The sequence below is a fragment of the Filicampus tigris genome, chromosome 4 (genome assembly GCF_054856515.1).
Source record: "Filicampus tigris isolate MCC_2025a chromosome 4, RoL_Ftig_1.0, whole genome shotgun sequence".
Classification (NCBI taxonomy): Eukaryota; Metazoa; Chordata; class Actinopteri; order Syngnathiformes; family Syngnathidae; genus Filicampus; species Filicampus tigris.
In genome coordinates this window covers 18,492,823-18,509,593 of record NC_141220.1, presented here as the reverse complement: position 1 = coordinate 18,509,593, position 16,771 = coordinate 18,492,823, and the positions used below count along the sequence as shown (strand labels likewise).

Sequence of the window (16,771 nt, the reverse complement as noted above, 5' to 3'; positions counted from 1 at the left end):
CTGAAGATGCTATCTAAAGACATTAATGCAGGGATGAATTATACAATAATGACTTCAGGATCTGTCATCACAAAAAAAAAGCTCTGCTAACATCTGCACAGCAAGGGGAGGGGCTGGCGTGCCTCTGAAGATAAACATGACAAATTGGCAGATCATCTGTTCAATTAGGACAGTGGAGCAGGTGTGCCTGCGAGGCCACAACTCGCTGCCGTTAGTGAGCCAAAACAGTGGCATGATAGGAAATACCTTGTTTGTGTGACAGTGATTCATAGCCAGGCACCAGAAGGACACCTCGGGAAAAAAAGACAGGATATTCCCCTCGGTACTCATTAAAATTCAACTGCAGACGGCACCCAACCCCAAACACAATTCTCCCCACTGCTTTGGTACTGGACCTTGCAGGATCATATCTTATTAATCCATAAAACATAGCACACTGGTGATTGGATGGAGGGGAGCAGTGGAGCAGCAAAACATGAGACGTGGAAAAGAAAATCTCACATTTGGGTGAGCGAGAGAGCAGGCAGGTGTGGAGAGCTGAGGGGAATAAGTGTTAGAAATAGGAAGGAATGGGCTGTGTGAGAGATGATGTTGGGTAGAGGGGGGGGGGGGGGATACTGAGAAGGGAGGGGCGCGTGGAGGGCTGCAAGCAAAGAAACATGTTTTGAAATATTAATCGGTGTGCTTGTGGCCGTTGGGCTGGAGCGCGTAACACAAAAAAAAAAAAAAAAAAAAAAAAAGCAAAGCAACCTTTGAAGCGCCGGAACATTCCCCGCATCCGAGAAGCAGGCGGCCATGTCGATGGAGAACAACGGGGGTGGGTGCCGTGCGCTCCCCTCACATCAGAGAGACCTCGTCTCCATTTTAGCACGTACGTCGTGTTGCTGCAGAGCGCATTTAGAGTGCTCGCTTCCCCGGCTCTGACGCAAATGAGATGAATTTGCTACTGTGTCCTAATCCCTAGTGCCTTGTAAAAACTCAGATAGGAACACTTACTGCAGCATAAAGTATCGTTAAGTCTTAATGCAGGAAAAGGCTACTTTAAAGGTTTGGACTAATTGACGTGACGAGAGAATATGGTCCTTATGGGACGTGTTTGCAATGACAGTTCAGTTTTTAAAAGAAAACCCTGACCTATGCTGTCTTTCGATGGGATGTCGATACAGTGGACAGGGTGGGCCAAATGTAGTGGCCTTTGAAAAGTAACCCGCGGGCTTTTGTGAGCTAGCCACTAGCCGCTAACGCCATATTATACAATTTGAAACAACAACAGCATAATTAATGAGCATTTTTTTTAAGAAATTAAATTCGCAATTTCCCAAGTTATTATAGTTAACGAAAACGAATGACCTGACAAACTTTTTTTTTTTCGTAAATGAATTGATATAACAAGACAAGAGTTTTTAAAAAAACTACGGGTACATGAAATTACATTTTACGTTTATAAAACAAAGTAATCTAAGGAAGAAGGAAGGTTGAATTGTCGTTTGGGAATAATAGTTATCGTGACTTTTTTTTTCCAATCTTGCCCTTATCAAACATTCAGTATAAGAAAAAACTAATATTAATATTAAAAGTAATAAAAACTAATATAAACAAAAAAAAATAAATAAAAACAAAAATAACAAATCCGCTCTAAAAACTAATTTAAATTAACTGAATTTAAAAAACAAAAGTCACAATGAAATTAAAACTCACAGTAAACCCTCGCTGTTGACAGATTTTTAGAAATAACATAATTTAATTATTTTTTATTATTTACGAGAGTGGTGGAGCCAACCTACTTTGTTCGTTTCTACTGATTCAAGAATTTTCTGGGTTAAAAAAAAGTTGTTTTTTTTAATGCATTTATAATGGGAACCAATTACAATGCATGCAGATTTTTGCTATTCGCAGGCCGGCTTGGCCATATCGCTTGTGAATAGTAGGGTCCACTGTAAAATGAAAAATACCAAAAATACAATTGAACATGAGTCGGGATGACGTGTTGATGTTAGAGTTTGGTGGCTATTTAAAACAGGATACCGACTAGAACCATAAGAGAAGAGCTGTTACAAATCAGCCGAGTTACATGCAAGTCTGCCATTAGCTAGCTCGAGAAGTGGATCTGACTGACATGTAGCTTGTCGTTGGTGAATATTAACTATCTGGTCTTAGTTAGTCAAAAAAGTGGGCAGGCGGGGCTGAAACGAGACACACATCACATCCTTGCGAATTGCACTCTTGTATGAGTGAAAATACATAAAGGGGAAGTCAAAAATGGCTGGCCACATAAGCGAGTGGACGCAATGTTTTAAATGTATCTTTTTCAAATAAATACATTGTAAATTTAAGTAAAAAGCATCCGATAAAGAATATATGTACATTTAAAACGTAAGAGAAATTTCAGCTCGTTGTCTACACTACAGCCAAGCAGCTGAACTAAATACGCTCCAATATACTTCATTAGAGGTGTGTCAATTAAATAAAGAAGGAAAATTATTTCGAGGGGAGCCAGTGGAGTCATGCGGAAGTTCTGCTCATTTAAATCAATGGGAGGAAGAGTCAGGCCAGGCCGACTAAATCCTAGTTCCGTGCTGATTTTTGTGGACTTAATTGAAATTCAAGCATCTGTTCATGAGGTTTGCTGCATGTGTTCAGTGAATGCAGGTACAGTACAGCCTAATCGGATATGTCACATGACATTTGTAAATACATTCGGATGTATGCATGAAATCATAATCGGACACTTGGACCTGCAGTGTAAACCCATCCTTAGGCAAAGACTCACTGTACCCTTATTTAAGCCTTCTATTTTGACACGTGTGCGTGTTTTCACCAGCTAGCAGTCACTTGGTGGTATCACACATGATGTGACTAAACATGCACGGGAACACCCCCAGCACAAGCACAGCGCATACCACCCAGCGTGAGGTCAAAAAAGTCAAGGCTCATTAAACATAAATGAAAGCTCGATTTAGTTGACGAGCTTGATGCGCCGTCCTCGTGTTTCACCGCGGCAAACACATCTGCTATGAAGACAGTACATTAAAACACTTGGAAAAATCACATTGGGAAAAGTCATCATCATTAAAGTGTATTCAGGCTAAGTATCTTAGATGAATTATGCAGCCCGCATCAAAAGAAGGCAGGAATAACATTGGGAGAGTCTCCTTTTCTTTTTTTATTCATCACCCTGCTGGGAAACTTAAAATTACCCTCCGTCTGGCGATCCTCCACTAATAATAATGATAAACATTTTTCCCCCTAATTATGCAAAGAACGCTCAATTAGCATAACTCGCCCTCTGTCAGTACAAACAGAAGAACACCCCGAGGGCCCGTGGTGGTTTTCTCATCAGATGCTTGTGGAGTGCACCCCCCGCCCCCACCCACCCCTAATTATTTCTTTCTTCCTCATGTGACTCAATGAAGAAGTGTGTTAATAAAGACACGGTAGGTGTGGCAGGTGGTTGCAGGTGTAGTGGAGCAGAGAGGCGCGGCCGCGTTTGCTATGCTGCCCTCTGTAGGCCCCCCAGTGGAGCTGCAATGACACGCTGCCTTGCACACAGCCTGCAGCGCAGATTAAAGATGTATGTTTAGGCGAGATCAAATAGAATAGAGAATCTACTTGGATACACAGAGAAAAGCATGCACAATATTTTTTAAATAAAAGCGTACATTCTGTATGCTTGGGGCTTTGTCTGAGCCTGGAGTCGTGCAAGCAGATAACGTCCATCAAGGCAGCCGCCGTCAAAAGGAAGAAGCATCCTTAAAACCACAGCTTGTGATTTGTGCATTTTAAGGACAATGGCACCCTTAGGGACCGCCATGAATGAAGCCGCGAACAAATGATGCCTGTCGATGAATTCTCTTCATGTAAATGAACGTGTAAGAGGAGTGCGGTCCCTTAAGAGATGTCAAAGTGCTTTTGCAAATGCATAAAAGTGATGCCTGCCACCCTCACTTGTCATATAGAGTTCACAGGAAGGAAATGGTGATGACAAAAATGTAAAAACCCAGGCAGGAGAGCATGTACGATGCGCCGCTGATGATGACAATGTCTGCATGTCCTTCAGGATTTTATGGTAAACACAATAAACAGACAATCCTCCTGAGAACCGCCAACGCCTCTTGCCTTGTCGTTCCTCTGGGAAAGTACTCTTCCGGCACCGTCACAAATAGGAATACAGCACGAGCCTATTTCTGTCCTTCAAAAGGTACAAGCTAGACTAACGCATTTGATTAATAGACTTCAAGGTATGCGGTGGCTTCTACTTTTGAAAAGGGTGCTGGTATCTCACCCTGGATTTCTCCCGAAATCAAAGTATAACAAGGACGCAACTCCAGTGACTTTGACTATTTTTACACAGCGTGGATCAAGGTGAGCCAACTCCCAGATCATATATGGATACAAATCAGATATGAATGGCCCATCTGCCAAAGGGACCGCAGGGTAAGAAGGCAAATCAGATAGACCAGAAGTATGGGTACAGCCATCCATCCATTTTTATAGTGCTTGTCCTCATTAGGGTCGCGGGTGACCTGGGGCATGAGGCTGGCGGAGTGGCCGGGTACACCCTGGATTGGCTGCCAGGGCTTGGCGGAGGAAGGATGTGAAAAAAAAACATGCTCATGAAGATTGGCTGCTAGAGGAGGCAATATTTCCAAAAGGAAATCATATTTAGGAGATCACTCTTACAACGTTAATATAACTCGACAAACGATGACAACCGACAACAAGTGTCAGCGTGTCTAAAATTGGTGAAATAAATACTATAGATTTGCTATCATGGATGCTAATAACATGGCTAACTAGCATGGCTAAGGCTAACATTAGCTCGTTTCGACTCTGACGTTACTTCACAAAATGGAAAGGAGCACAAAAGGGGCTCCTCAATGCATGAGGAAAACAGAAGTATTATTTTGATTTTACATGTAAAAATTCAACTTTCTTTTTACATTTACCTCTTAACATACCAAATCTGTTTAAAAACGATATTCTATTTATTTATTTTGTAAAAACAAGAGAGATTGCATTCAATGGGGGAAAAAAAGCACATTTTTGCACAATGTTTTCGTACCATCAGAATCTGAAACCGGCCCGAGCAACACATGACGGTTTGAGATGACAAATGTCGCGTTTTTGATTTAATTGATTTATACAGCATATATCGCCTGGATATGTTTTTCATTAAAATATTTACACTAATCAGGACTATAGTAGGTTAGTTGATAGACTGCGGCTCGACATAAAAATATGTTGTCAAGCAGCACGCGAACATTTGCTCAGATTGCCTGACAAGTGTTTTGTTTTATGCAAGCAGCCTTTAAGTGTTTTTCATACAAATATTCTCTATAGGTGTTTCAAGGTTACGAACCGAGTACAATAAACTAGTTTGCGCAGCAATGTGGGAATATGTGGCATAAAACGGCACAGTCAGAGGCGGAGTTATGGGGTGGCCCTGACCACCCCTTGTCACTCTCGGCCACTTTCCTGGCAACCCCAACACATCTTGCACACACACGGATAATACAATCAGGAACAAGCCTAAGTAAAAAAAAAAAAAGCAATGTTTAGAATTGTGAAGAATAAAAAGATCTTTGTATTATTGGGCTTTTTAGATATGATTTGAATGAATGAGCTATTGATCGCAATTGATGAATGGCTGTTAGCCAGCGAATCAGCGCAGAGAGAAGTAGACTATGAAATATTAAACTAAAGCAAAGCAACAGCAAAAAAAAAAAAAAAGGCATTATCTAGTTTATAAAGCGAAGCAAAATGTTGCTTTTTAGTTCAACTTGTTCCTGCTTGATTATGATGGTGATTTTTCTGTGTGTGTGTGTGACTTATTTCATTTTATTTGACTGTGGATGGTATGATGAAGAATGGCGCACTTATGGCCACCCCTCTCTGATGTGTTGTCTTTTTTCTGGCTATGCCCCTGCACCCAGTATTCAGTTAGTACTTAGTTTTTCATTTGTTTTATACTAATGGCCTAGAATTGTTCATTAGACAAATATTTACTATCACGATAACTTTACAACCGTGTTAATGTCAGTTAGCGACAGACTCCGGCGCGTTCCGGCTTACTCCGTCATAAACCAACGAGCCCCCGAAGACACACTGAACACAAAAAGTGGTTGTGTTGCTTCTCAATGGAGCAGTGTCAGAACAGAGGGTGTGAAATGCCGCCACATGACACACCAAAAGGCAATCGGTGGGCAGCATTTGACACGCCAGCAGCACTCCGGAGGGAACGCGGGTCCACTCAAGTGTCCATGTTCCTTCTTGCAACTCACACATACACACACACACACACACGGAGAGCGTACAGCGCGGGGGGGTGAAAGGTCACACGATGGTGTGCGATTAGACCAAGGCTCCTGCCAGCTCACTTTGTCACGTGACGTGAAACTCGGCTCATTTGAGGTGAGCTCCGAGGTGAAATCTTCTCCCCTCCTTACTTCCACCCGCTCGGGGCGCTTGGTGCGTATGTGTGTGCGTGGGAGGGATGATTTCACGAATGCCTTCATCATTTAAACGGCTGCGCTGTCGCTGAAGCGGAGCATGAATAATTCAGCGCGGGCGCTTCTTCTTCAAACAGACAAATACAACCGGATTACACTTCGACCGAGCACACGGTAAACACCACAATCAAAACAACGGAATTAATTAGGTAATTAGGGAGACAAAATAAATGTGAAATAACGATAAACTCTTGGGAGAGTACAGCTGTGGCGCCGTTACAGCATGCAAATACGACAGATTGAAGACTTGAGAATATATTAGCAGTTCACTGGATTTTTTTGGGGGGGGGGTGACAATGATGAGAGGTGGCACATCATCCTCAACAGGCTGAGGAGGAACTTCAAAGGGTATTTGCATGACAAATCTACATGAAACCAATCAATCACTGCAGTTGAATATTCAGGACGGCGAAAACAAAGCATGTTCCGCGCATTTAATGCTCGCGTGGCTCAAATCTCAGTGTAAACACGGCTGCTATTCTTTCACGTGTCCTTATCATTTCTTGGATTTGACTGGCGACAATATAATAATCTAGCGTGCCAGCAATGTTTTGCATATGCTGCGCTTTTTTGACATTGGGTATGAGAAAAAAAAAAAAACACACACAGATGGAGGCTTACATAATTGAAGAATGAGCAGCAATCCAGCTCAAGGATTTGTAGTTCATTTGCAGTCGAGAGCTAAGAAGGCATTTATCTCCTTCTCATTCCAGCTGGAGTATTGCGCTGCTGCTCTATAGCCGATTAAAAGTGTAAGCAAAGAGAATCCGTCTCATCTGGGAGAAATCCGGCCATGAAGAGCGAATGACAAAAGGCGTGTGAGGCTACAGAGAATTTTGTTTGCCTGCTGATGCGGAAAGGTCAGGGCTAAACCCGCTGCTAGCGGCAATTAACATCTCGCAGTCGGTCCCAGCGCAGTGACTACAGTGAATATCAGCAGGCACGCGGCTTAGGTGAACACCAGCTATCCATTTCAAGCAATATTTAAATCTCATTTCCAATTTGCGGCACTCGAATGGCAGTCGAGAAGCAGATGAGGAGGTGGCGGCATAATGGCGGCTTTTATTGAAAGCCGCGAATGCACACGACGAGGAGAAATTCATGAATTTGAAAGAAGATCCATTTAAAAAGTCTTACAGCTCAACACTGATGCAAACGTTTCAAGGACGCCAAAAAAAAAAAAAAAAAATAAAATTGCGGAAGCACATGACATCCTTCCAAGCGCTCGAGAAGCTCTTTTGCCCGCTGGAACAAATGAGCTCTCCAAAATCTGATAAAGCAGTTTCATCATCAGCGGTAGCAGGGCCACACGGATAGTACGCGTGCAGCCTCATCCAGCCACAGTTACGTGTCACGAGGGATGAGTAAGAGCATGAAAAACAAGCCTTGATGCCCGGCAAAGCAGTAGGGGCCAGAAAAATGAGGATCCCGGCCTTTGAATGAGCTCAGATTTATAGGCCAGCCTCGTCTAAACTGCTGGGACTAACTATGTTGGCCATCAGTACAGAAGAAAGCCCCGCAGACAGCATTAAAGGCTTTACAAAACAGGCTGCAATACAGCGGCGCTATCAAAGGACCGCAGGGACGCATACCCCCCCCCCCCCCCCCCCCCACACTCCCCCAATCGCCCGTGTTGGCACAAAGCAAAACACATCACTAATAAATGAACATGAGATACAAAGAGAAAGGAAAATGTGGGACAAAAAGAGTGAGGCATTTGGTGCGAAAGTCAAATGGAATAGCGAATGAGGAGCCGCCGTCTTGCTGGGCCGCGGCGGCTCTTTCTTCTCCGTCACTTTCCCCGTCTGTGCCAGCACTCATTTACTGATCTCATTAATATCCCCGACTCCGAGGAGGAGAGAGAGAGAGAGACAGCGGCAGCCGCTCCTCCTCCGCCCGCCATCCTCCGCGCGCCTGCTCCGCCGGGCCTCCTCCTCCGCCCTCCTGCTCTCATCTCCGCCTCTCTGTAGTTCAGTAATTGGGCTCAGCTCATTGTTATTCAAAACCCTGTAGAACCAATTAGCTGCGGCCCTCCTGACCCTGGCTTGCTATGTAATGGTGCAAGCTAAAGACTCTAAGTGAGGGAGCCAAGAGCAAAGGTTTTAAATTCCTTTAGTTCCTGATTAATAATCCTGTCAGGGCGATCAGAGACATTAAAGAGAGACTCTGCTTCGGCTCCCGCTTTTATGGCTTCCCTCTCATTTCGAGGCTGTCCATTAAAGCTTAATGATGCCGGGGGTCGCTCTTGCTCTCTCCCCTGTCTTGTCAGATAAATGTACAGTTAACAGGATAATGAGGAATCCCGATCCTCTGGCAACCTGGGATGAAGCTGCCGTGTGACCTTTTTGGGAAGCAAGCCGGGGGAGGACGCACATCGGACGAGATGTCCGGCCGCCCCGCGGTAGGGAGATGAAAGAGACGCGTGGATAAGACCTGAGGGTTGGGGAGGCAGAGATGAGAGGGAAAAAGATAAGGCCTCATGCAACATGGATGAGGAGGCGGAAACTAAAGAAGGGCAGAGGTGGGTGATGACGATAGAAGAAAAAAAAAATAGATAAATAAAAGTCAAAAAAAAAAAAGGAATCACCGCAGGGCTTAGTCGTTAGCCTCACAGAGTTTTGGGATTTCGGTCTTGGCTCTGCCAATGCTGTGTGGGTTTTCTCCAAGTACTCTGGCTTCTTCTCACATTCCAAAAAAGCATGTTTGGTTGATTTAAGAATTGTCCATTCATTCAGAAGTACATTTGTAAGGTCAGTCACGATCTCTGTTCAAGTTCATCCCAAGGCGTTTAATGGGCTTGCCCCTTTGGTACTCTCAACTTCTTTCACACCAAACCCAAATGTGTTGGGAAGAACTAATGAGTATTTCCAGTTCCCGGTCCGGCAGGGTGAACTATAATAAACATCGGTTGGTCAGCGGCGGACGAATGTTCAGAAATTAGCCGAGTGGTTATCACATCTGCTGCACAGTTCTCAGGTTCGGGATTCTCAGAATGTTACATTCATCGAAGACTAAATTGTCCATAGGTGTGGATGATGCGTGGTTCTTTGTCAAGCTATGACCAGATGGCGAACAGTCCAATGTGTACCCTAGTTGCTCCCCTCGGTCAGCTCATCTGCAAACCTGAAGATGACAAGTGCTACAGGAAATTCATTAATGAATGGAAAGACTGTAAGAAATGTTTTCTTTTGAATTTTAAGATTTAGTTGGCAAAGTGAAAATCAGCACATGGTCTGTTTATATTAATGGAACAAGTTTTCCTCACGCGTTGTCCGCAGCTAGTCAACCAGTAACAGCCCGATTAGCATGTGAGTATAGTTTAAGGTGAAACTAAGAATATTTCAGAAAGGCGGACACGAACCTCGTCTAACATAGATGCTAGCTTTGTTAAAAGTGGAACAACTTGATCCTGCGGCAATTATCATTGCTTAGCATCATGTTTAGCTCTAAAAAGACCAGACAAACAATTTCCTTGTTTCCAGCAGCCACACGTTACTAAGCTATTAGCCGTGTCATGTCTGTAATTTATGTCCTGTTAATTCAAACTTATTGGTAACACAAAATGTCTTATTACAGTCTTGCTGACAGTCTTCCATAGCCTGCAGGTTTACTGAGCAAATAACAGTAGTTGATCCACTCGAGGGCTTTAAAGATCCGTTTCCAAATCAGTCACAGCGAGGACATGGCCCCATCTTGCCTGTGAGTCACCTCTGTAGGCGAACACACTTGGAAGCACAATTGGCCTTCAGGGCAGCACGCTCACACCTGTTTTCCTCAACCTGTTTGTAAAAATGGCGCTGTTTGCATTCCGCTCGCCCAAGTGCTTATTTGGTTGACTTCTCCGGGCTTGGCCGAGAGTCGTGGGAGGATTCGCAGGCGATGTTGTAAACACAGGCTTCTTCAAGGCCTCTGACACCCATGCATCACCTCCCCACTGCTAGAATTCCTTTCACAACAAACGCCATAAAGCTCTCTGGTGCCCAAATATTTACAGTTGCCTGAGTTTCCTTCCTTTGAGGCTTGTTCTCTGTCCGGGTAGCAACGGCCATGTGGAGCGACTGCAGACATCTTATCTGGGAGTTGGGGGTGAAGGACCCAGTGGTCTGGACAGGGAGGAGGGGGGGCCTTGATGAGTGCTTATCCATTTTTTTTTTTTTTTTACATCTCCTGGCTAGCGTCCTGTGTTAGTGGACTCAATTGACCGGGCAAACAAACAAAGCGCCGCATGACCTCTGTTGATCGGACAGACAAATAAATGTCTGCGTGTCAATACTACCAACTACTCTGTCAATGGAAGACAAGTATACCGAGCACAACAACATACAAGTCTCCCGGGTCATTATCATGGTGGTATGATGGGTAAAAGGCTGTTTTGAAAAACGGCATGCATTTGGCTCCTTATGACGACTGCATTTGAGAAGTAGAAGTTCCTTATTTTCACCTTTTCATCTGTGAAAATGGAGGACATTTATTTTTTTCTAGCTGGGTCTCTGGAGTTCCTGCCCACCGTGCGAGTGTGAAATTAAACCACCAAATACATCTTTTGTATCAGCATTTCTGAAAATGTGCCTTTTAGTGAGCCGTTATGCACTCGTCCCACTATTATGTAGTCATTTATATAATCACCACGCAACAACAGCTGGACCGATTACAATTCATCAGTAGTGGCTTTGTGCTTGTGCTATTCATTTGCAGTCTGGACTGGAGGGCTGAACATGTTCTGCTCAAGAGAGAGTCTCTGAGAATCCACACGTTTTTAATGGCACCATAAAAAAATGCCAGATTTGTTTCTCCTCGCTACTAGTTGGCAACACCGAGTAGGCTTGCTTCTTTGCTTTGCTTCGATCAGTCACTAGTCAACCAAAGGCTGTGCTTGTCATTTGCATGAAACACGGCCACACCCAAAACAACAGTGTGGCAAGTACATAAGTTTACATTAACTTATATTCAAATCTGGATTTTAAATATGACACGGCCGCTTGAAAAACACTTTACAGTGTTTCATTATGTCAGTGTGACATGTTATCATTATGACATGTTATCATTATTGTTGTAGTCTTTACACGGTCTGACACAATGGTAGGAAAACTTTCCATCGACACAAGGTGACTGAATGGTGAATTTCATCATAGGATGTTTTCCTGGAACAGATCCTTTTGCAGATGCCCCTTGAATCAATTGTCTTTAAAGCCGCAGCAGAGGGCCTGATGAACGCTCAAGCTAAAACCCCCCTCCAACCCGCTCCCTCCACATCCCAGTGCTGTGATTAGAGACGTTGACCCTCTTTTAATATGTGAAATTCCCATTTTCTCTGATTCATGAGTTAGAGCCCTCAGGGGGAGCGCAGTAAGTGGCAGTTTGCCAAAAAGGCCCTCTTTGTAGCAAAGCTCCATAAGTCGTGGTTGCACACCGTTAACAGTCACCGCTTGTCTCACGCCAACTTTGTTATTGTTATTGGCAGCTCGCAATGAGGAGAGCGGCTTACACAATAGCGCCCTGTCTGGGCTTTGGATGCTTACCCTTGAACATTAGCCGATCGCACAGCAACGTATTGAAAAATGTCACAAATGACCCTGATTGTCCTCACACAAAAGACTATAATGATGTATGACACAACTTGTCACTTAGTTATTCACTGGCCCATCCCTTATAATTAGAGTTTCCCTCATGGGTTAAAATGTAGTGTACATCCTGTCTATCTATAGAAACGCAGCGCTGTAACGTGCCATTTAAAATACACGCACATCAGTTAACACTCCAGACTTGCCATGTGTTACGTTGTAAAATGATGTGATCTTCTCCTGATTGACTAATGGCCCTATCAGATGAGCTTGAACCTGACCTTTTACTCTTCATACAGAAGTCATCCGCACATACAGTATCAGCACATCCTCCAAATACTAGTCTATCATCAACATGATATTTGACACGATTTCGGACCCAATATTTGATGCGGGGCAGGCTGGCGGCTTCGTTTAGGGTCTCGTCGCGAGTATTATTTTCATCTGTGGGTTAAAGGCTGAGCAGGCGGCCAAGTACACAAGGCCTACTGTTGGAGAGCGGCCACGTGATGACAGACCCACCAAGAATGCTGCCCCGACCGCCAAATGTAATAGAGCACCGCGGTTCTCTTATTAAGGGGTGAAATAATTTCCACCAAAGTGGTTGGCGGCGCTGACAGCTCAGATGAATGCCGTCTGTACACGAGCCAGCATAACAACTGCTGCTGCATGCATGGTGAAGGCTGAGGGAGGCCTGCCAGCTTCACATTCATGCATATTTGCCTCTGTGAACATCTGCCAGCGCAAATAATTGATGCTGTTCTCTCCGCTAAGGGCCACTGGATCCCCTCTGATAAGTTTTCGACAACTTCTACACGTACAGTCAGCCCGGTCCCCGCCGTCCTGACCACAGGCCACGCTGGACGGCGAGGAGGAAATTCCCAGGCGGGCCAAAGAGTCAACTGCTTCCCGTCCCCGCTCGGCCTCTGGGTTAAGCGTGCTGTCGAGGCTGCATATCCACAACATCCTCCTCAGCCGCGGGTCCTGATGGAGCGTTGCCGTGGGTGGGATCCACAACGGCAGCCCTTGATGCGCGCCGCACAACGGTGAATATTCAGTGAGCACGCTTGGAGGAGGATCAAAACATTTGAGCGCACCGATGCTACAGCGAGTCCAACAGCGCTGTTGTTATGTTCCAACACAAGGCTATCAGGTGATTAAACATCCGACGGGAGTCTCAAACGCCGCCGCCAGCAGATGCCGAATTAATCATTAATTGACTCTGTGCCATTTCGGTTTCGTCAAGACCGACCCACAAATGTGGGAGGATTTAATTTGCTGACGACAGACAACAGCCAACCAACACTATGTGGACTAAATAAAATTACTGTGACATGCCTCCTAATCAATTAATTTGTCAATCAGGGGGTTACTAGCTCCCCTTTGTAAATATATAGTCATATCAAGACATTACAAACCATTGTGTGCTTCAAGCGGGGTACCCACATCATTTTTAACACCATAACAGATTTTTGGCAGGTTTGTGGTTAGCACATCCGCCTCACATTTCTGAGATTGGGGGTTTGAATTTGGGATCGGTGCATTGGTTTTCTCCAGCAACTCAGGATTCCTCCCACCTTCAAAGACAAATGTTAGGTACATTGACGATTCCAAATTCTCCTAAGAGTCAACACACATTGTTGTTTTTCCTCCAATTGGCTGGCAACCAGTTAATTGTACACCTACCGTCACCCAAAATTTGCTGGGATAGGTTTCCAGCTCACCCTGCATGACACTATAAGGACAAGTCTCATCACTGAAAGTAGATGTCTGTCATAGTACTGAAACTAATCTAAGGAGCAGCAGGCATCCGGACTGCTGGAAAAGCCAAAGAACACACATACAAGGACTTACTATCGTAAATATTGAACACATTCACCATTTACGACTGTTGGCCCTGACCGTTTTTATGAGCAGATCATGGTGAGAAATAAAATCACTCTTGACCACTACAAGATAATTGCCCAGTATAATCTTTAGAAACATCCCACAATCAAATGGGTGAGAAATGCTTAAATTCGGCCCGATTATCGGTATTTGCGCACCCTACTTCAGTCAATTTGTGGAAGGCCACTTTCGCCTCCCCCGAAGGTCCATTAAGACATATTTTAATGATTTTGTTGGGGGGAAAAAAAACAAAAAAAAACCCACCAAACTTGGGATGTACTGGAACACAGAATGTCAGCCAGTCATAAATGTTTCTCTAATCCATGGGAAAAATCCTGAACACTCTATTTTCTTCTATTTCCACTTCCTGAAGGTGTAATGTCCCAATACACCAGTTACCAGTACTGTGACTTGCCTCTTAAATTATAATAAAATCCAGACTGCTCTGCTCCCAGAGACATACCATCCACCATTACATAAGTCTGCATTTGAAAAACAACACATAAAACGTTAGTACACACCTGAGGAGTGATTATAGTGTGTAAAACCCTTGAAGGGAGAGTAAAACATCAAATGAACACACACAGGGGAAACGAGAGTGATGAAAGTGTGGAAACCCCCATACACGCATCAATTCTGCAACTTCTATACGTGCGCGTGTGTAAGTCGAGGCAAAGAGCTGTCGAGAAATTCTCCTCATTACCTCTCTGCCGCTGTGCAGACTGGCAGGAGGTCAGCGTGCAGCCGATGCCCGGCCGTCCCCAGAGGCGAGTCGCTGTCAACAAGCAAGGAGAATACTTAGAACAGCGAGGGCAGCGCCGTGTCTCGGTGAGGTCACGCAGAATCACTCAAGCCGGAGCTGACCGAGGGTGCACGTGGACAACATGTCACGACTCAGACCTCTTAATGACCTAATCAGCCAGCAATCTACTCTACGCCACTGCATGCATGTTGGCAGTCATATGAGGGGATCACGTTGCTGTTTTCACTTCTATTTATGGACCATGACTTCACAAATCTAGGTTGGAATCCACAGTGTAATGTGAACCTGAAAAGCAATTTTTTTGGTCTATGAGAAACAAACTCTTCACAGTAAGAGAGATATTTTGATCTCACAATATAACCATACTATTGTCGGGCTGCATGCCCAGATAGCAAAAGCGGTGTGGCCCTGTGATGGGCCACACAACCCACCTGCACTTGGCCCACATACCTTAATGAATGACGGTTCTTTAGTGGTCCACATTTGGTATCCACTGTGATACCAAAATTAACTACTCGTATAATCAGGTAATTTAACTACTAAAAATAATTCAACAGAAACTGATATTGGTGTCAATTCAAGTGTTTCCCATATACAGCTTTGTACCCTGAAAAAAAAAAAGGTCGAATTTACTTTTTGGTTTGTCAAGTGGTTGCACAAAATAAAACTATCTGTATCTAGATACATTTCTAAAGCAGATGTATAGTTCAAAAAGAATCCATCTGGATTCAGATTATTTTATTTCGTGCAACCACTTGACAAAACAAAAATGAGTAAATGACGCACAGCATTTTTTCCCAGTGTACAAAGAAACTTTGTTTTTTAACTGATATAAGTAAACACAAGCATGGCCAGTGTGTTAAGAAAACAGACATTTATACATGTCATTACCAATGTATGGTCAATAAAAATAACTGTTGAAGATTCTTAAACTATGTGTGACGCTATGGTATGAAATATGTGCCACTAGAAACTGAATCTGAATAACACAAAAGGCAAACGTTATCCTAAACATAAAATAAATGCATTTACCCACCACGTCTTTGCTGGATGTCTCACCAGAGTGTGCATGGCAGATATGGGAAATTCAGGTCCAGAAAGTAAAACCCAAGCCAAAGTTTGACTTGGGCCACAGACGCTTCTAATAAAGTGGGCTTGTTTACCTGCGGGTTGTCAATTCTGGAATTTTAGTGCTAGTTCTTCTTTTTCTTCATTAGTGGGTGGTCAGCTCACGTTTGAGGTGCATTACCGCCACCTACAGTGCTGGAGTGTGGGTTAGAGTAGTACAGTATTATGACTATTGCATAGTCCAAGGAGAAAAACAAACAAACCTAAATTATCTTGCTCAAACCCGTTTCTCTTAAAAACTTAAATAAAGCCTTGAACTTAATCCCTTCCCTCCTCAGCACATTTTAAAGACTAAACACTATACCACCACACTCTTCTTTAATTCGTTTTTTAAAGTTTTCTCGACATGTCCTGATTTTTTTTAGGTACAAACACTATCATTCACACTCACATTTGTGGTCTATCGAGTGGGCAGTGACCTCACGCCGAAGTCAAGTCAGGTCTGTACCACCACCTCAACCGTACAGAAGACCACATATTATTCCCATGTTTGAAAATGAAGTCAGACAATATATTAAAACGATTGTAACTGCACAAATAGGAAAGCACTCAAGACTTTATATTTGTGAGGGCGTTATAATAGTGTTTGTTTGTCCCCCCTGGTTGTTATTTTGATGTGTTGATCTGTGTTCTTGAATAAAGCATTTAAAATAAATAAGTACCTCCTCTTTTAAAATAAGCACTATACCTAGGTAACATAGTGGGGTCAGCTATGGTTATATGATTTGGCTGAGGTATGGGCGTTGTGTGGCCGACATTGTGGATGCCAGATGTGGATAAAGGACCGTAATTCATTGAGGTATGGGCCAAATGCAGGTGGGTTTTGCTCTTTATTTTGCTATATGGGCTTCTTCCGCGGACGTCAGTCGACCTTTAACGTAACCAAACGTGGCATATCGTAATTGTGTGCGCGCGCGCGCGTG

At 43.8% G+C, this 16,771-nt stretch overlaps 1 long non-coding RNA gene across 1 annotated transcript in view; it reads right to left on the bottom strand.

Annotated features, from left to right (window-relative positions):
• The window catches only part of LOC147148773 (uncharacterized), a 43,602-nt gene extending 27,702 nt beyond the window's left edge, over positions 1-15,900 (bottom strand). The window contains exons 1-2 of the long non-coding RNA XR_015086572.1: positions 15,757-15,900; positions 14,661-14,732 (exon numbers count right to left, since the gene is read on the bottom strand). This is a non-coding gene — a long non-coding RNA (uncharacterized LOC147148773). The remainder of the gene's footprint in view (positions 1-14,660; positions 14,733-15,756) is intronic.
• Positions 15,901-16,771: the final 871 nt, after the last annotated feature.